General features: G+C 42.8%; 1 protein-coding gene across 2 annotated transcripts in view; it reads left to right on the top strand.

Annotated features, from left to right (window-relative positions):
• Positions 1 to 4,259: 4,259 nt before the first annotated feature.
• rnf19b (ring finger protein 19B) overlaps positions 4,260 to 20,532 on the top strand; it is a 161,450-nt gene continuing 145,177 nt past the window's right edge. For both annotated transcript variants that reach the window (XM_080211662.1, XM_080211661.1), the window contains exon 1: positions 4,260 to 4,591. The gene's annotated coding sequence lies outside the window, so the exon portion shown is untranslated. The remainder of the gene's footprint in view (positions 4,592 to 20,532) is intronic.

Below are 20,532 nucleotides of genomic sequence, written 5' to 3'. Positions count from 1 at the left end.
CTTGGGGCGAGTGTGACCAGAAAATCCTACACTAGGTCTCTGATAATTAATGGAGAATACCAATCATGACCCAAATATTAACTAGTTTACAGCCTTCATGAAGATTTGTACAGTGAACCTTATGTTCAGTTTCCAATTTTTCTGGTATACAACACAAGGCATTGGTGACTGTAGACGTTTTGCAGACACAACTCATTTGCCGTGGTATTGCTTCATTAGAAGATGAGTGAGCAGACAACATGGGCAGGTTAAATGCTGCAAGTAGACACCAGTAAGAAAAATAAGTCAAATTTATTATCTTCTATTCTTTAGCTCCTTGATTTTCTTCTAATCTGACATCTCTGATCAGTTAAACCATTTATTCTTTTCTTGCTGTATTCTCACTCTTATGATGTAATATAAGAAGTTGGAGCAGGAGTAGGCCATCTGACTTCTCAAGCCTGCTCTGCCATTCAATAAGATCATAGCTGATCTTTGTGGTCTCAGCTTCACTTATCCAACCACTTACCATAACCCTTAATTCCTTTACTGTTCAAAAAATTGTCAGTCGTTGTCTTAAAAACATTCAGTGAGGTAGCATCAACGTCCACAGATTCACAACCCTTTGGGTGAAGAATTCCTCCTCAACTTAGTCCTAAATTTGCTAAATTTTGAGGCCATGCCCGCTAGTTCAAGTTTCACTTGCCACTGGAAACAACCTCCCTGCTTTTATCTATTCCTTTCAGAATCTTATGTTTCTATAAGATCTCCCCTGTGTAGGAACATAAAGACATGCAAAAAAAAATCATCGCACCATTCATTCATTGTTAAACTAATGACATAAGCAGCTTGTCCCACAATTGAAAGAATAAGTGGTTAGTGCCTCCAGTGAGACTCTTGTATCACAATTCAGTATAATGGATGGCCATTATATATGAGAAGGGAGGAAAGAATTTTCCTACAGCACCTGAAAACCCATGTCTGTTCCATTGTCATAGAGTGGGGCAAAATCCATTGTCTGTTAAAGAATATTAAAAGAAATATATTGAATCTATTCCTTTACACTACACTAAGCGTTCTAATAGGCTTTCTTAACTTTTACAGATGCATTTCAATTCCCAGAAGATAAATTTTGTTTGTCTTGTCTTTTCCCCAAGAACACTTGTGTACAATTTGATCTACAAATGTACTTGGTTTGCACAAGAATTGTCTTTTCTCCTTGCATACTTTCTGGTATCAATCAATTTTGATTGGAGGGATAGAAGTACTTTTTGCCTTTAGATGATCCTTTTCTCTGATGGTTCAGAGATGATTACTTCAGTTCAGATAAATCAACTAAGAAAAAGCATCAAACCCTTTGTTGTTGATGACAAATGAATTGTTGATGTGAAGGCCCACATCTTCCAAACCCTAATAATGTCGAATGTGGAAATGGAATCTTCACTGTTGGTTACATTAGCCCATGTAGTGTTGGGCTGTATACCCTCTACCTTCCTGCACTGATTTATTTGTAGTGTCCCTGGTAGACATGGAGCTTTCTAGGAACATTGCCCTTTAAATCTAGAGGTGGCTGTCCCTGAGGCTGGCAACCCTTGCTCCTTAGTTCCACTGATGTTGGATTGGTTGGAGTGGGAGGTGGTGCGGTGATGAGCAGTACCAGTGATAGGGGGAGTTAGAGTGAAGGATATATTTAAAACAAAGTAAAGACACTGAAGAGAACATGCTTAGAGTTTTTTGGGCTATTATTTTCAGGTAAGCAGAATAGAGGAAATAGGGAGAGAAAGACAATCCTGTGTGTGTGTGGGACCTAGACTTATAAATTGGTTCATAGCCAAACTTCCACCAGCAATTTGTGTCTGGATTTAAGAACAACATTTTAAGGTTAATCCCCCACGATTATCTTAATTCAGTACCATTTTACTCTATGTGCAATTTTCATCTTCAAGCACCAGCCTGAAACAAACAGCAAATGTTCTTAGTCACCTATCTTTACAAAAGAATGTTGCATTGCCCATGAATGTTGTCATGGTATTGAATAGCTTGGATACATTGCCAGTCTCAGCAAAACAGATAAAGTAGTGGACTAGTTGGGATTCACTGCTGTCCAAAGTGAAATGGGTGAAAGCTTCAAGTTTTTAGGTTTCCAAATGACCAACAACCTGTGCTGGTCCTCCCATGCTGACACTATAGTTAAGAAAGCCCACCAATGCCTGTACTTTCTCAGAAGATGAAGGAAATTTGGCTTACCAGCTACAACTCTCCAACTTTTACCAAGACCGCAAGAAACTACAAAAGATTGTGAATGAAACCTAATCCATCACACAAACCAGCCTCCTATCCATTGATGCTGTCTACGCTTTCTGCTACCTCGGCAAAGTAGCCAGCATAATTAAGGACCCCACCCACTCTGGACATTCTCTCTTCCGTTGGGAAGAAGATACGAAAGTCTGAGATCACGTACCAAGAACAGCTTCTTCCTTGCTGTTATTAGACTTTTGAATGGATCTACCTCACATTAAGTTGATCTTTCTCTATACCCTAGCCATGACTGTAACACTACATTCTACACCCTGTTGTTTCCTTTGCTATGAATGGTATGCTTTGCATAGTGTGCAAGAAAAGCATTTTTCACTGTTTACTAATACATGAAACAATAAATCAAATCAAATTAAATGAGGCCCAGGATGCTGAGGGGCTGGGCGAATGAGCCAGTTGCTCATTTCATACTTTATATGAAAAGATGAGTTGCCAAGATGACATCATACTTTGCGGAGCAAGAGTATTTAGTCCCTGTACCAGAAAAGAGTTGCTTCTAGCTGCATATTAGTGGCCATTTGAATATTTCCAAGATGAAGATGCTTGCCAGGAGTTGTCTGGTGGCCTGGTATTGATGGTGACATTGAGAGCCTAGTCTAGTACTGTGAACAGTGTCAGTTGCAACAAAGATTGCCTGCTGCAGCCCCATTGCACCATTGGAATGGCCTGGCCAACCTTGAATATGAATCCATATTGATTATGTTGGTCCATTCATTTTCCATTTTTGATGCAAATTCAAAATGGATAGAAGTGTTTGCGGTGAATTCTCCAACATAGTACACTACACTTGAGGAATTATACCAATGTTTTTCTCCACAAAATACCTGAAGTTGTAGTGTCTGATAATGGAACAGGCTTCACGATCGTTGAGTTTCAGAACTTCACCATTTTCAATGGTATCAAACATATTAGGACTGCACGTTACCACCCAACATTCAACAGACTAACCGAACAAGCCATCCAAACCTTTAAGTCTGGCCTAAAAAAGCAGTCAAGAGGAACCAGAATGTCATGCTTCCTCCTTGGTTGCTGCACCACTCCACATGTAATAACGGGAGTGCTGCCTGCCTGATTTGTTGATAAACTTTCATCTCGTAATGAGACTGAGTCTTGTGTTTTCAAATTTGCTAGGCAGATAGAGGCCACACGAAGAAGTCAAAAGACAAGCCATGACTCCTGAAAATCAACACAATTGTTTTCGATGGGTGAAGCCATTATGTGAAGAATTTTGGAAGTGGGATGAGGTGTCATTGTATCCAAAGCTGGACCCTTCTATTATCAAGTGGATGTAGAAGGACAGAATGATGTTACAGGCCCAGCTGACATCCCCAAGGGAACAGAACTGAACTGCCCTGTGCCTCTGGTTGTTGTGGTTTTGGCTGACAGCTATTTTGTGCAAATACCTCAAACAGAGGAGTTATGCCACTCCATAAGGATTTGGAAACCCTCTGAAAGACTTAATTTATAATTGACTAAATTCATGTACTAAATGTTTAATTATGCTGGACTGTGTAAATTGAGTATCGACGGCCACATAAAGGGACTTAGAGGGAAGGGATGTGGTGATTGTCCCTTAAAGGATCTATCTTCTGAGTAAGGGAACCAATCAGGGAGCAGGGTAAATAAATGTGTTTTTTTCCCCCTTAACTGGTGAACAAGAATTATTACAGCCATAATGTGCAGTTTGAGCCGGCTTAACTCTTAACAAAATTTGTGGGTGGACGAGGAGTCTCCAAACTTTGGTTTTGCCAAAACTGCACTTTAGTTCCAGGTTAATCGAGCACCATAAACACTCCCCAGTGTGGTGATGGGAAGCACTGCCAGTGAGTGCTAGAGGGTTAGGTAAAAATGTGTAGAAGGGAAATACAAAGACAAGAAGGGCTTGCATTTAAAACAAAAATTGCCAAGATATTAATAAAAGGTCTATTCCCTAATCATGTTACAGCTTCTCGGATTCCCATATAATGGATTTCTCAGTCCAAATCTGATCCAGTGGATTAGGCAATTGACCAAAAGCATGAGCCGGATTTGACATTTTCCCCACAATCTGGTGTGAGAAGGTGATTTATTGCTACATGGATGTAGAGGAATTCCATTCAAAGCCAATGTCTCAGCACACAGGGAGTTTTCTTTGTGACGTTGCGGGCGTTTTGCGCATCCGCAGATTCTCCCTGGGTTGATGTATGGGAAGCGAGTATCTGCTTCAGGATGAAGTACAAAGAGAAAGGAAAGCGAGAACAGCCAGCGCTGATATAATAATCACCAGGAGCTGCCTAGGCTACCGGCACAGCCAAAGGTAAGAGGATTTTAGTTCTTGTTGCATCTTAATGCAGACTATTGTTTTGGAGCCAAATGCCACAAATGAATGGATGCCGTCGATTGCTAGAGCGAGATGTTCAAAGCCCTGCAGCTTGTCCAGTGCGATTTCCCCATGACACCCTCACATACAGCTTTGTAAATCTCTGCCTATTCGAATGCAATGCAGCCCTGGAAGGGAAAGGGTTACAGATTTTTCCAGGTGTTCTGCTTAGGTTATTGACCGAGACATGGTTTTTTTTTTGGGAGGGGAGAGGGGAGATTGAAAAGTGATAAATAATGCAATAGGAGATAGATATTTTGTTTAACGTCCCTGCAAATTGCGAAAAAAAAATGCAAGCTGTCCTTGTATTTGTAGATCGCGTTTTCTGTGTACCTTGGACATGTTTTATCCACTCCAGCTGTGCCAATCTGACACTGACTGGTAAATTGGCTCAATTTCTGCTGCTGATTAAAGGTCAGTTTCTGAAATATTATTTTCGTTTCATCAGACCTATAGCTCATCTGTGCCGCCTGCCTTGAAAGCAAGAATGAGATGGCCATTAGATCTTAAACCCAATCATGTTTATACACAAAGAAAATGTTGCGGAATGGGGTGGGGGTCAAGTTAATCATAAGACATGAACTATCCTGCTGATTCTGAATGAGCATGTCCAGGAGGTATTTGAACGCATAGTTGCATTTATTTTCTGACATTGCCCAGCAGTATGTCTGAGCTAGTGTCGTTGTTCCAAGTGATGTAAACCAAGAGTCTTAAGAGGATGTTTTCATTTAAATTGTAGCAATATTCATTGAAAAGAAAAAAATACCTTGACCTCGTACTGTGCAACTCCACTGCCCTGCTATTCACGTTTGCACCATTCAACTTAATCCAATAAAAGATTACAAAAGCCACCCTTATGCCCATAGGGTTGCCCCACACAGATTGTGTTGGGTGTGCTTTACAAACTTGTGCTTTGGGTGAAAAACAATCTGTTGGGGCTGAGAACATTTGAGAAAATCCATCAAGAATTTGAACCTATTTTTATAGAGGTAAGAATGCGTGGGGTAACCTGAGCCCATTGGAGAAATTCATTTCCAAGATTTTCATTTTTAATAACATTCAAATACACAGATCCCCCACCCCAACACACACACACACACACACACATACAGAGCTTGCACCATTTCTTTCTGGATGATGTGATCTTGCACAGATACTTACACCAATCATAAGAATTGTTACAGCACAGAAGGAGGCCATTTGGTCCTTACCAGCTGGCCAAATGAGAAATTCACTTTGTGTCAGTCTTCCCCTGACTCTGTTCATTCTTTCTTTTCAAATAACTATCCCTTCTGAATGCTTCAATTGAACCTGTCTCCACCACACACTCAGGCAGTAAACTCCCAACCTTAAACACACACTGCATAATAAGTAAAATTCATATTAGAAAAATACTTTATTTGCTGACTACCTTAGATCTGTGGCTCCTCGATCAGGATCCTTGCAAGAGTGACGCAGCATTTCCCTATCTACTCCATCCAAACTTCATGATTTTCAACACTTCAATCAAATCCCCTCTCAGCCTTCTCTTCAAGGGGAACAGCCCCAACTTCTCCAATCCATCTTCATAACTAAGGTTCCTCAGCCCAGGTACCATTTTCATGAAATTCTGCCACACCCTCCCCCATGCCTTCACATCCTTCTTAAAACGTGACACCCAGAACTGGATGCAACTCTCCAGCTGAGGTCAAACTAGTGTCTTATACAAGTTCAACATTACCTCCTTGCTCAGGTCTCTCCATGTTCTGTTGGCCAAAATGAATCATTTCTCTTCATTGAACTTCATCTGTTTCCTGTCCACCCATTCCACCAACTTGACCATGACCCTTTTGAACTTCAACACCAGTTCACAATCTTTACATATTTTGTAACATCTGCAAATTTCTATTCACTTCCTGGTTCCTTGTTGAAAATGGCCATATTGAGTCTAGATGCTGAGTGTGGACGATCTCTCAGCCAAGTTAATTTAGCACCTTTCTAGATGGCCACATACATGCACACTTCTCCAGCAGAGTTGGAAGCAAGAACTGTGCCCAACCTCACCCTCCAACTGTTTGTGGGTACTAGTGTAAATTTTAATATCTTTACCACTACTGTTACTGGGCAGCACAGTCTGGGGTACAACTTCTATCTCTGTACCTTGTTGATTAACAGTTCTATTAATGCAGTCATCATGGGAGCCCAAGTCTTCTGTTAAAAATTGACATCCTCCCTCCATATTCACTTACAGTAGGACTCCGTGTACCAATCTTTATTCAAAGAACATTGGAGTTAATTTATTGATGGTTTAAAAGCTACAAGCTAACCAGTTGCTTGAAAAGCAAGAACATTCTTTTTGTTTTATTTAACAGTAGCTTAAAATAAACTGTTTAAGTGAGATTTACCAGTTCTTATGATCCTGGACCAGGCTCCCCAGGGTTTTGGTAAAATTCAGTTAGGAACAAATAACGTTTTGTTTAAAGCAAAGTTTGAGATTCAAGACACTTGATCCATGAAAAAGCCGTATGATTCCATGGGATTTGAACAAACAAAATAAACTTCACAAGGTCAAAAAAATACAATTTATAATATCTAGTACTGTAACATTCAGGGTAAGTACGAAATGCAAGCCAACAAGGCGGGGCTGTGATTCAACACATTACATTACGACATGATAAATGGCAGATGCAACCCAGAGTCTATGGATTTAGATCATAGAATAGTGCAGATGGAGGCCATTCAGCCCACTGAGTCTGCACTGACCACAATCTCTATTCCTGTAACCCTACATATTTAACCTGTTAATCCCCCTGACATGAGGGCCAATTTAGCATGGCCAATCAAATGAACCTGCACATCTTTAGACTTTGGGAGGAAACCCACGCAGACATGTGAGAATGTGCAAACTCCAAACAGATAGTGACCCGAGGCCAGAATTGAACTCGGGTCCCTGGTGCCATGAGGCAGCAGTACTAACCACTGTGCGACCTTCCTGCCCATTGATTTCTCAATGGACATCGATAGCACAAATCAACCAATCTCATTGCAATTCTGTATCATATGGGACTTTAGTCTTCACCTTCAAAGATCGAACCTTGGAATTCTCTCCAAAAGTGACTCCAACTTGGACAGTGTCAACAACATGCCACCTTGCAGGATTTCAGTCTGGTCTCCTGAGATTTCATTTCTCTGGATTCCCTACTATACACTCAAGCACCATTTCCCAAACACAACTTCAACTATCAGACTGTGCTGGGCAAAACACTACTGCTCCAAAGGGCTACTTTTAGCCCAACAGCTCCTGGCACAGTGTCATCAATCTTCCTCTGCCTCCTTGGATTTTGGAGCTTCTTCTGAGCCCTCTTTAGTTACCACGGCTTCCCTTAAACTCTCTTTTCTGAAAGTTTGCTATCTTCCCACATTTTTACCCCCCCCCCCCCCCCCCAATATTTGGAGCCTTTTCTCTGCTCTACTCTTTTTTAACTGAACAAGAAAGTCTATTTTTGACCCCTGTCTGCAACTTTTCTTTTGGGACCTCTTCCTGTCTCCTGCATTGGACTCTTCACAATGGTGCTTTGCTCCCAAGTCATCTAAACTAAATTTTCACGCTCTTTCCTTTTGCGCAGGTGCACTGGGCCTAACAAAGAGCATAAAAATGCCTATCTGCAAATACCGCCCACTCCCACTCTGTCCATGGGAAAAACTCTGAGGCCCATTGAAAATTGGGGTTATTGACCTCTGTGCTCTACAGTGAGATAAGTTTCATAACACACTGTCATGGTATTTACCCCACCCCTTTCCGACTTAGCCTTGTGAAATGTCATTCTTATAATAAATAACTTCAGTAAAATATAGAGATTTCTGGCTAAATTGTAGTACAAATTTCCCATAGCAATTGTTTTCCAGTAAATAGATTGATATGATCACGGTGGCTTCTGTTAAAGTGAAGTACTTCTCAAAATTCTACGCAGAACAGGAGAAAACTCAGAATCGAGGGGCAAGAAAATGCAATGGTTGCACTAGAGTAATTTTAGCTAACCAGCACATCTTTGGACTGTGAGAGGAAACCAGAGCATCCAGAGGAAACCCACGTAGAGATGGGGAGAACATGCAAACTCTACACAGTCAGTCACCTGAGGCCACAATTGAACCTAGGTCCTTGGTGCTGTGAGGCAGCAGTGCTAACCACTGTGCCATCCTTAATGGAAATCATTTAATTCCAATCGTATTCAAGTGACATAAATCATAAAACTAAGCTTGGATGGCTTCTAAATGTCTCCTAAATTTGTTAATTTATTTATGCATGGGATGCAGGCAAGGACCCCATTTATTGCCCACCTCTGATGGCCCTCCAGAGGGTGATGGTCAACTAAATGTACAGCACTGTTAGGAATTCACTGATATTGACCCAGGTATACTAAAGGGATGGTGATACATTTCCAAGTCAGGTTGGTGGATGACATGGAGGAAAGTACAAATGAGATGGTGTTCACATGTGATTGCTGCCCTTGGCCTTCTAGTCAGCAGAGTGGCAGATTTTGTAGCTTTGGGCGGTGCTATCAAGGAATTTTTGATGAGTTGCTGCAATATGTCTTTTAGATGGTACTTGCTTCTGTCACTGTGTACCAGTACTGGAAGAAGTAATGTTTAAGGTGGTAAAGAGGTGCTGAACAGTGCAGCTGCTTTGTCCTGGATGCCTCTGGGTGTTGTTAGAACTCATCCAGGTAAGTGGGGAATATTTCATCACACTCCTGACTTGTGTCTTGTAGGTTATAGAAAGGGTTTGGGAAGTTGGGAGGTGAGTCATTTGTTAGAGTACTTGACCTCTGACCTGTTCTTGTGCCAGTGTTTATGTGGTGAGTCCAGTTAAGCTTTTGGATAATAATGACCCGCACAGACTTAATAGTGGGGAACTCAATTTTAGAAATACCTTTGAATATCAAGAGTACATTGTTCAACTCTTTCTTCCTGGGGATGTTCATTATTAGGCACTTATGTGGCATGAATATTACTTGTCAATTATTAGCCCAAGTCTGAACGTTGTCCAATCTTGCTGCATGGAGGATTGGACTGCTTCAGTATCTGAAGAGCTGCGAATGGTGTTGTTCATTGTGCAATCATTAGTGGACTCCTGACTTTAGGATAGAGAAAGCCATTAATTTAGTAGATGAAGTTGTTTTGGCCTAGGAAACTGCTCTGAGGAACTCTTGAGGAATGCAGTAACGTCTTGGGGTGAGATGATTGGCCTCCAGCTGTTCTTCTTGACTTCCTTGATGCCACAATCAATCAAATGCTGCTTTGATGTCGAGGGCAATTATTCTTTCCCATCTCAGGAATTCAGCTATTTTGTTAAGGTTTGGATGAAGGCTGTAATGAGGTCTGAGCTAAGTAAGCCCAAAACTGACCGTTGATGAGCAAGTTATTGATGAGTGCCACTTGACAGCACCTCCCATTACTTTAGTGATTGAGAATAGATGGTTAGCGTGATACTTGGTGGAATTGGATGTAATTTTCTTTTTGTGGACGGGACGCAACTGGATAATTCTTCACTTTGTCAGGTAGATGCCAGTGTTTTAATTGTACTGACAGTTTGGTTGAAGGTGCAGTTAGTCCTGAGATTCTATAATAAATTAATTGCCTGAATTCAGAGTAGGGATTTTTAAGTATGATAGACTAGATTTTGCTGTAAAAGTAACAGTATGTATTGGCAATAACTTGTTGCAAGGAAGAGATGCCTTGTAAACTGTGAAGTTTCACATGTTGCTGGCTAATTTGTGTATCCTTGCCAGTAGCTTTGTGAATTTGACATCTTAAGTTCCCCATAATTTTCATGAAGTTGCTGAATTTGCACATTAGTTGCCTGCTAAATTTGCCATGTATAGTTAAGCATTGTAATTACCAGAATAAGGACCCTTTTAACGATATTAATTGGTCATGATTGCCAATCAATATAAGCAAATATTTATAAATGTGGAGCCTCATGCCTTCAGGCTGTTAATTTTTTTTTAGGAAATTTTCACATTGTCTTTTTTTCTTTTTCTGTCTCTTTTCCATTCCCTAATCCCTGCTTTCTTTCCCCTTCTTTCCTCCTTTTTTGCTTTCTCCCTTATTTTTCTTTCTACAGCTGATTTTACATTGGAATTCACCCATCCTAATTAACACTTCTCCTCAGTCCTTCCTCTGTTTATTTCTCAATCGTTAAATCTCATTGGAGATACCCAGTTTGACCCATTGCTTGCCAAGCTCCCAAAGATCCTGTTGCCATCCGTGCCCCCCCCCCCTTACCAGCTCACATTTCTAACAACTCTGTGGGCAACAATTGTTATAATCTAAATCTGCGGTTTTAAATTTAACAAATGGGACTCCAGCAAAATCTAGTTCTATGTATGTTGAAAAAGTTGAGAATGCATTTTGGTCTAGGTTTGGCCTGTTTATTGTCCATATCGGCTGTGGATGTCAAAGCTAGCTCCACCTACTGCTGTTCACGATGTTATTTAAAGGTGATAGAGATTCACACAGGATTCACAGTTTGGGAAACTATTTTGACTGCTTGAACTGTGCTGTCCTACTTTATAATATTCAAATCCCTTGTGACGTTGGGGCACAGTTTTAAGGTAACAGGCAGGAGATTCAGAGGGGGTTTGAGAAAAAACCTTTTCTGGGGAAACATTTTCACGCTGCCTGGGAAGGTAGTCGAGATCAGAAACCTTACAAGCTTTAAAAATATTTAGATGAGCATTTTGAAATGTCATAAGATTCAAGGATATGGGACAAGTGGCAGGAAAATAGAATTAGCTTGTCCTCAGTGGTGGATATTGTCAGTGCAGACTTGATGAGCCGAAAGGCCTTTTCTGCACTGTATGACTCTATGACCTTGTAGCTGAGGTTTTGTTGTTCATTAGTCTGTATGAGATTAAACAATTATCTATATCTAGCTAAAGGAAATAAAAGCATCTGGCTGTAGTAACTAGATTGGATTTGATTCCTTTTATTCACTGCTTACAAATAAGCCATAAATATTACCACCAAAAAGACATACTACTGTGCTACAATTCTTAAAATTTCTTGTCTCTGAATCATGCACCAGACTTTCTCTACATGTTACCAGTTCCGTAACCACCCACCAGGTGTCACACAAGAGCAGCTACTGGTGGCTTTCTCTCACCTGCCCTCTGTTTGGCTCAGTGGAAGAAGGCACCATTTTTGTTTGCTCAGCTCAGCACACCCTCTGACCTAACGGAGACTGCATTGTAATCTTCCGCATTATTAAAACTGAAGGTGAATCAAAGTTGTTTGTTTGTCCTTGCGATTTAACTCATAATGTTTAAGTATATTTAATTATTGTCACAAGTAGGCTTGCATTAACACTGAATGGAGTTACTGTGAAAATCCCCTAGGTGTCACACTCCGGTGCCTGTTCGGGTACACTGAGGGAGAATTTAGCACCTAAATGCACCTAACCAGCACATCTTTTGAACTGTGGGAGGAAACCAAGCAGACACGGGGAGAACGTGCAGGCTCCACACACAGTGACCCAAGCCAGGAATCGAACCCAGGTCCCTGGTGCTGTGATAACCACTGTACCAGCCACATGTTATGACTCCTGTACAATGAACCCTGAGTTGATGCTGTTTGTCACATTTATTGGAACACGACTAAAAATAGTTATCTCAGTTTTATCTTTTAATGGGATTCAACTAAATCCACTCTATTTATTTTTAAAGCATCCACATTTTCTTTTGGCTATTTTTTATTTGATTGTCCGAATTTCTAATTCCCAGAGACACCATTTTTTCAATAGAGTTCAATAATTGCTAGATTCATTCAGTGTCAGCGTGAGACTGGCTCCTGGCATAACTTAATTGGTATTGGCTTATCCCAGTTCAAGCACTTTCATACATATGCAAATAGATTTTGCAGCTAAGCCCAGCGGTACGGAACTTCTCTTTCCTATATCTATCAGAAAGCTGCTTCCTTTGAACTCTGTAACATCTCAGTCCTCTGACCTACTTATCCCTCAGTTGATAAATTAGCCCAAGGCTTGATTTCTGTGACACTGCTTCCACAAACTACAACTCATCAAAATCACAAATGTATGCCTTTATACTCGCACTATCACTGCTCTTGGCAACTGCATTGGCTCCTGTAGGGTTACCATAGAATCCACGGCATGGAAACAGGCCCTTTGGCCCAAACTTGAGCCTTTTTCCTCGGATAGTGATGGCTAACACGAGGGGACATAGCTTTAAATTGACGGGCGATAAATAAAGGACAGATATTAGAGGTAGGTTCTTTACTCAGAGAGTAGTAAGGGCGTGGAATGCCCTGCCTGCAGCAGTAGTGGACTCGCCAACTTTAAGGGCATTCAAATGGTCAGTGGATAGACATATGGATAATATTGGAATAGTTTAAGTTAGAGAGTCATTAGATTGGTTCCATTGGTTGGCGCAACATCGAGGGCTGAAGGGCCTTTATTGCGCTGTAATGTTCTATGTTCTATTAAACTGGTCCATGCCACCCAAAACGCCCATCTAAGTTAATCCCATTTGCCTGCATTTGACTGATATCCCTTTATACCTTTTCTATCCAAATATCTGTCCAAATGCCTTTTAAATGTTGTCAATGTCCCTGCCTCAACCACTTCCTCCGGCAGCTCATTCCACACATGTACCACCCTCTGTGTGTAAAAAAAAACTTGTTCCTCAGGTTCCCATTAATTCTTGTCCCTTTTAACTTAAACCTATGCTCTCTAGTTCTTGATTCCCCAACCCTGGGAAAAAGACTGAGTGCATCCATCCTATCCATGCCTCATGATCTTATGCATCTTTATAAGATTACCCCTCAGTCTCCTACGCTCCAAAGAAAAAAGTCCTAGCCTGTCCAATCTCTCTCTATAACTCAGTCCCTTGAGTCCTTGTAAATCTCTCCTGCACTCTCCTCAGTTTAATAACATCTTTCCTATAGCAAGGCGACCAAAACTAAACACACTGCTCCAGGTGCCAATACCAACTGTGATTAAATATATTCAAGTAACTTTCCCCATACTCCAGCTATTAGCCGGCCAACGTGCCTTCCTTTGGTAGTTCAGAACTTGATGAAAAAAGAGACATGTCAAAGCTTTTGGTCTTGCACTCATCAGGACACTTTGCAAAAATCCAGTTTGAGGGGAAAACAACAATTTGAGAAGGACTCTGGTCATTTGCCAACGAATCGGAGTGTGGTGACTAGGGGATTTTCACAGTAACTTCATTGCAGTGTTAATATAAGCCTACTTGAGACAAATAAATACATCTTAAAAGATGAGATTTCTACACAGAGTACAGCGACAGCTACTTGGCCTTTAGGTTTTCCTGGACTGGTGATGCCCCATCCTTGTCCCAGAATGCTGAATCTGCAGGAAGAAGCTCTCAAATGCTACAATCATACCATGTAAGCCCAAGTGCCATCTGAATGTGAAACACCGTTTGCTAGCCAGCAAGAACACAAAGACCTGGATGAACAAAACAATGTTAAATCAACATGTGATGGAGTGTGCGTGGGTCCATGATAATGCCCAACAGGTGAGTTACCTGGTGCAAAAACGGAAAATGCTGGACAATCTTAAATCACAACAATTCTGAGGTCTGACAGCATCTGTGGAGAGAGAATAGAGCCAGAGTTTCAAGCCTGCATGACTCCTCATCAGGGCTGCCTAGTGGCTGAGGTAGTGAAACTGATGAAGCCACAGACCATTGCTGGAACCCCAATTGGAGCGGCACAGTGGTGAGCACTACTGCCTCACAGTGCCAGGGACCTGGGTTCGATTCCCAGTTTGGGTCACCGTGCGGAGTTTGCAAATTCTCCCTGTGTCTGGGTGGGTTTCCTCCCAGTGCTCCGGTTTCCTCCCACAGTCTGAAAGACATGCTGGTTAGGTGAATTGGCCATGGTAAATTCACCCTCAATGTACCCGAACAGGCACTGGAGTGTGGTGACTAGGAGATTTTCACAGTAATTTCATTGCAGTGTCAATGTAAGACTACTTGTGATAAAAATAAATGAACTTTAATTTTACTGGCATGCATGAAAACGTAACGTTAGGAGCTGATACTGTCAAAGAAATTGACAATGTTTCTCTAATAATACAATTAAACGGTGTCTTGAGGAAATATCAGTCGGTATTGAACAGGTGCTTCATGAGGAACTAGAAATGGAAAGTTGTCTTGCAGATTAGTGACTCTACAGATATTAGCAGACACTGCCAGCTCTTAGTCAATGTCAGGAGTCTTAATGGGAATTCTATCAAAGAGAATTTCTTCCTTTGATAGAAGGAAGAGGGGAACCCTCCCCCTCTCATGTCATAACTGCTTATCTGGAGGGTAACAATTGTAACTAGGCCAAGTCTGCATTGACGGAGCAGCTTCCATGATGGAGGCACAGTAGGAGTATAGGCGTATACATTGCTGATTATTTACAAGTCGTAATTTGTGGAAGCAATTGACATCACAGCTTTGGGGTGGCACAGTGTTGGCACTGCTGCCTCACAGCACCAGGAACAATTCCCAGCTCGGGTCACTGTCTTTGTGGAGTTTGCACATTCTCCCCATGTCTGCATGGGTTTTCTCCCACAGTCCAAAGATGTGTGGGTTCGGTAGATTGGCCATGCTAAATTGCACCTTAGTCCCCCTGACTCTATCTAGACTAAATGCATGTGGTTATGGCGATAGGGCCTGCGTGGGATTGTGGTTGTCACAGACTCGAAGGGCCAAATGGCCTCCTCCTGCACTGTAGGGATTCTATGACAGGAAAGGTTAAAAAAGATTCGTGAATAAGGTAAAATAATGAGACTCCTGGCATCCAGGTCATGTGCTGCTTGCGTTAACTGCAGCGTTAGACCCAACAGAGAAAGATGTGAATGATGTGATGACTCACCTCTTGAAATTGCGCTCGTTGACTCCAATTTCTTCACACAAATGAGTGCTGGAATTTGCACAGGACACAAAATTGTGATGTCTGTCTCGGGGAAGGGTCCTCTCCAGTGTTTATGAGCTCGGTAAAGCACTGGGAGAGGTTTCTGCTCTGCATGAGTTGCCACAGAAGATTTAATATGCAATGATTCTGGGTGTGCTGAGCTTGCATTATCGTTCAGACAGGTTCAGCCATCTGAATAAGCAGAATGACAAAATGTGGGCGGAGGGGGGAGGTGGAAGTCGGGGAATGTCACAGAGTCTAAGGTGCAATGGGAGGAAAAGAGATTTGGTCATTCCAACCGAGATGAGCAAGTGGTTTTTGTGCAGTTACAAATTCAGCCCCCTATCAGTAGGCAAAGTGTCTCTGATTGCAGCTCTGATTGTCTCAAAGGGGCTGAATGGATAAAGACTCACCCGAGAGAGGATTAATCAAACAGAAAAGCAACGTTTCCAGGCCCGGTAATCATTCATTCATTACAGAGCAGTAGCACGGTCTCAGAGGGGAGGGTTACACAGAATTGGATCAGATTGCAGTCCATTAGAGAAACCTTTCGCCCGTAAATTGGGAAAAGGGATTAGGAGAGGTATTAGTATTTATTGGAGAAGCGTGCCAGCAGAGGTAACAAGTGGAGTCATCAAAATGCTAACGTAAAGGGTACGGCTGCCAAATTTAAACAAAAAATCTCCGCAGGAGAGATGCAGCGTCCTGTGAGCTGTGAAAGATGATCCATGCCGGAAAGTGGAGACTGTGGGCAGAATTTAATGCCCCACACGGGTGCATTCAGAGACCTAACAAGAGGGGCTTTGATGGAGCAGGAGAGTGCGGGATGGGGTCTATGCTGCCTCCTCCTCAAAGGATGGTGGAGGCAGAGACCCTCATAACGTTTCAGAAGTATTTAGATGTGCATTTGCGATGCCCAAGCGTACAAGACTATGGAACTGGAATAGCTGGGTGGTTTGTTTTTGACTGGTGCAAACACGATGGGCTGAAGGGCCTTTACCTGTAGCATATAGCCAATGACTCAGACTTGTGTGCAGCCTTCCTGCACATATGCCTTCTGAAGCCATTAGGTGAGCAGTTAATGGGACAATGTGGGCAGATGGTAAACCAATGTGTCTCACTTATATAGCCTCTTCAACATTGAAAAGAATCCACAGAGCAATACTGAGAAACTCAACACGAAGCCAGGCATGATGTTAAGAAGAAGGGTTGTGAGAAGTGTGGTCGGAAGGTGTGTTAAAAGAGCTTTTGAAAGCAGTGTGATAGGTATTGAAGCAGAGGCTAGGATTTTCCAGCCCCGCCCACCACTGGGATAGTCCAGTCCCATTGAAAGTCAGTAAGTGGCACATTGGTTAGCATTGCTGCCTTACCATGCCAGGGACCCGGGTTCAATTCTGGCCTCAACACTGTCTGTGTTGAGTTTGCACATTCTCCCCATGTCTGCGTGGGTTTCCTCTGGGTGCTCCGGTTTCCTCCCACAGTCCAAGGGTGTGCGGGTTAGGTGGGTTGGCCATGATAAGTTTACCCTCGTGTCAGTGGATTAGCAAGGTAAATACGTGGGGGTACAGGAATAGGGCCTGGATGGGATTGTGGTCGGTGCAGACTCGATGGGCCAAATGGCCTCCTTTTGCACTGTAGGGATTCTACGATTCTGTAATTTTTGGTTGGGCCATCGGATCTTCTGCGATGAGCCCGCATGATGGGAGCAAACTCAGTGGCAATGCTATGAGGAGGAGTGCCTTACCACAGCAGATTTGGCATAAAATCATTAATTTTCTAAGTAATGACCAGGACATAAAATTTATGCTTTTTAAAATCTATATCTTTTTTCACAGCTGCATATTTAATTGGGTCAGGAATCAAGGTGGTAAACTCATTTCCTTCTTGAATGTAACTGTGAAATCCTGACCTCCTCACTTCTCCTGCCACAGTTTTAACACGCTGCCCGACATGCTGTGTGACAAATTAATTATGTAACACTTCAGTAGAGATATTTTTGCAAAATTTCAACCAGTGAGGCGCCTACTCCTGATATTTTTATGAAAACAACAGTGATAGATGAACACTAAAGGAGCTCATTTGTCGCCTTGCACATTTTTGCCGTCAGAGCAGACATTAAAATTCCAGATACGGACCATCAGATAAATGTGAAGCTGTTTTGATATTGCAAGGGCAGAAAGAGCACATCCAGAAAAGATTGTGTTGGTATTGTGGCCATTTGAGAGCTGAAAAACTAGAGATCCTTTCTGGTGTGCAAATTGGGTTGGGGGGGCATGAGGAGGGGGAAAGGTCGCACAAAGACTTCGGTCTTGAATATACTCAATTTTATGCCTACGTTCGCATGAGCGCAAAACATCGTGAGACTCAGCAAACGAGAATCTTGTCAGTGAGATCTCGGTTTCTGATTTTTCTGTTCCTCGCTGGTGACATAACGAGGGTCCCACCCAGAGATGTCAGGAATCTCACTTCAATAAATTCACATATAATTAAAGAACTTCTCCAACATATGTACTTTTAAAGTAAAAACAAAGTTTATTTATTAGTATCACAAGTAAGGCTTATGTTGACACTGCAATGAAGTTACTGTGAAAATCCCCTAGTCGCCACACTCCTGTTTGGGTACACTGAGGGAGAATTTAGCATGGCTAATGCACCTAACCAGCACATCCTTCAGACTATAGAAGGAAACCGGAGCACCCGGAGGAAACCCATGCAGACACTGGTGGAATGTGCATACTCCGCACAGACAATGACCCAAGCAGGAATCAATCTTGGGTCCCTGGCACTGTGAGGCAGCAGTGCTAACCACTGTGCCACCGTACATTTCCCCCCTTGTTAGAAATTCCTCTCGGCAACATCAGTGAGATTTACAACTGCTTTTGCAAAATGGGAGCCAGGTGAAGGAGATCTGCTAGGGGCGCACAGATGAGTTATTGCCCCCTGGGGAGGGGTGGGGGGTGAAAAGGGACATGCCCAGGCAGTACCCTGGCACTGCATCCTGGCATTTTGCCAGAAAGTGCCTCTGGGGAGATCCATTGGGAGTAGTTTCCCCTTGTCTGTTTGTTGGGGGGAGGGGGTGTTTGCCCTAGTGCATGTTAGGGTGGATTCCCCTTATCTCTGGAGGAGGGAGTTTTTAAATCGTAGTCCTTTAAAAATAATGCCCTAATCACTGTGGAGCCAATTCCACGAGGCCCCGCCCAGCCAATGTGACAGTGTGGGCCATGCTGGGAGATTTTGTCTGTGCAGAGTGCTGCAAAGTTGGCTGTGCAGCCTGCAAACTTCACGCTGGTCTTTCCCGCCTGGGCCAGCACTCTGTGCAAATAGTGGAAAATCAGTCCAATGACTTAGCAACCGGAGCACTCTGAGTGTTAAATTCCAAAGATCTTCCCATCTCCGTTCTAAGTGGCTGCCTCCTTGGGCAGGATGTTCAGGTCCAGCCAAAGTTGACCCTGACCCAGGTTGCCTGGCAGCAGGATGGATGAGCCATGCTGATTGCCATTGCCAACGGCAGCCAATGGTGAGCTGCCTCCACCGCAGGAAAACCTGCCCCGAGGATGGGGAGAGCTGGAAAATTCCGGTCCTTATATTGCAGTTGCCGTCCCTGATATTCAACTTCCCAGCCAGGTGAAACATCCACTCAGCATCAACCCTGCACAACTCCGCACCTTACAACCTTCAATGAAGACATCTCTTAATCTTCTAAATTCTGGACAATGTGGGTGGGATTTCACGGCCTCACTCGAGCAAGACCGGAAAATCCCGCCTGAGGACAATGGACATTTCCATTGTCTGCCCCTCACCCACTCCGATTCTGTGATGGGTGGGGGGTAGAATTCCACTGTATAGGTTACTCAATCACTCCTCATAGAACTGGCTCAACTTAGTCTGGAAAATATAGGTCCACCACTGCAAGTAACATATACAACTGCAACAATTCTCTTTACTTATTCTCAGTTTCTGGATCTAGCCTCTTCTTCTTGAGTCTTCAGTTTGTCTATTCTGCTCCAGTGATCTCAGTAAATGCCACTGCACAGCTTGGACTGCTCTGTGTCCTGTTATATCTTTCAACCAGGTTTCAGTTTCAATTTCCCAATCTCAGCTTGCTCCTTAGTGACTGTGAAGTTCAGTTTCATTTCTAGGTTTACCTTTCCTGCCCAGTTTTTGTTTAGAAGTCAGGCCTGCCTCATAAAACATACAAGTTGAACCACAAAATATATAGTCCCTCACAATGAGAATTGAGGTTCTCTAATCAGTGTGCATTCTGTTCCTTTGTTACCTCCCAGTGGTGTCCAATGTGGAGCATTGAAACATGTGTTGAGGGTGAGCAGTAGGTCGCAATCGGCAGGAGGCTTTGACTGGAAGCCATGAGTTTCCATGGATCCAGAATAAATACTGAGGACTCCCAATCCTGGTGGATCTAGCCTGTCAACGAGTCAGGACACACCAGAAAGATTGATGGTAAAGTCTGGAAAATCCCATTCAAAGTTAATGTTGAATCCAACATGACTCTTCTTTCGTATATTTATTTCAGGGCAATGCTTCCACCAACAGTTTTTACGCTTACGTTTTTGAATACTGGATTTAAATTTTGAAACTAATAATGACATACCCACTAAGCTACAGTGCAATTAATAACCGTTAAGTTTTTTGATCACCATTACCATCCACCCCCTCCCACTCGTCTCTCCCCTCCCCCGATCCTCCCTCCCACTTACTGCTCTTCTCACTGTCTCCCACTCAGTGTCCCTCTCCTCAACCCTCACTCGCAGGACAGCAAGCGTGAGGAGGGAAGCAATGCACAGAAGGGTCAGGGAGGGGAGAGGGAGGGAAGCAACAAGTGGGAGGGAGGGTGGTGGAGGGAAGCAATGAGCGGGAGTGTCGGGGAAGCAGAGAGCATGTTCAGTATTGAGCCAGAATTAAAATGGGGGCAGTGTCATTCCCAGTTTACAAAC

The sequence above is a fragment of the Carcharhinus amblyrhynchos genome, chromosome 24 (genome assembly GCF_965287045.1).
Source record: "Carcharhinus amblyrhynchos chromosome 24, sCarAmb.v2.hapA, whole genome shotgun sequence".
Classification (NCBI taxonomy): Eukaryota; Metazoa; Chordata; class Chondrichthyes; order Carcharhiniformes; family Carcharhinidae; genus Carcharhinus; species Carcharhinus amblyrhynchos.
Note: the sequence above shows the minus strand (reverse complement) of the source record. Positions and strands in the feature narration are given on the sequence as shown.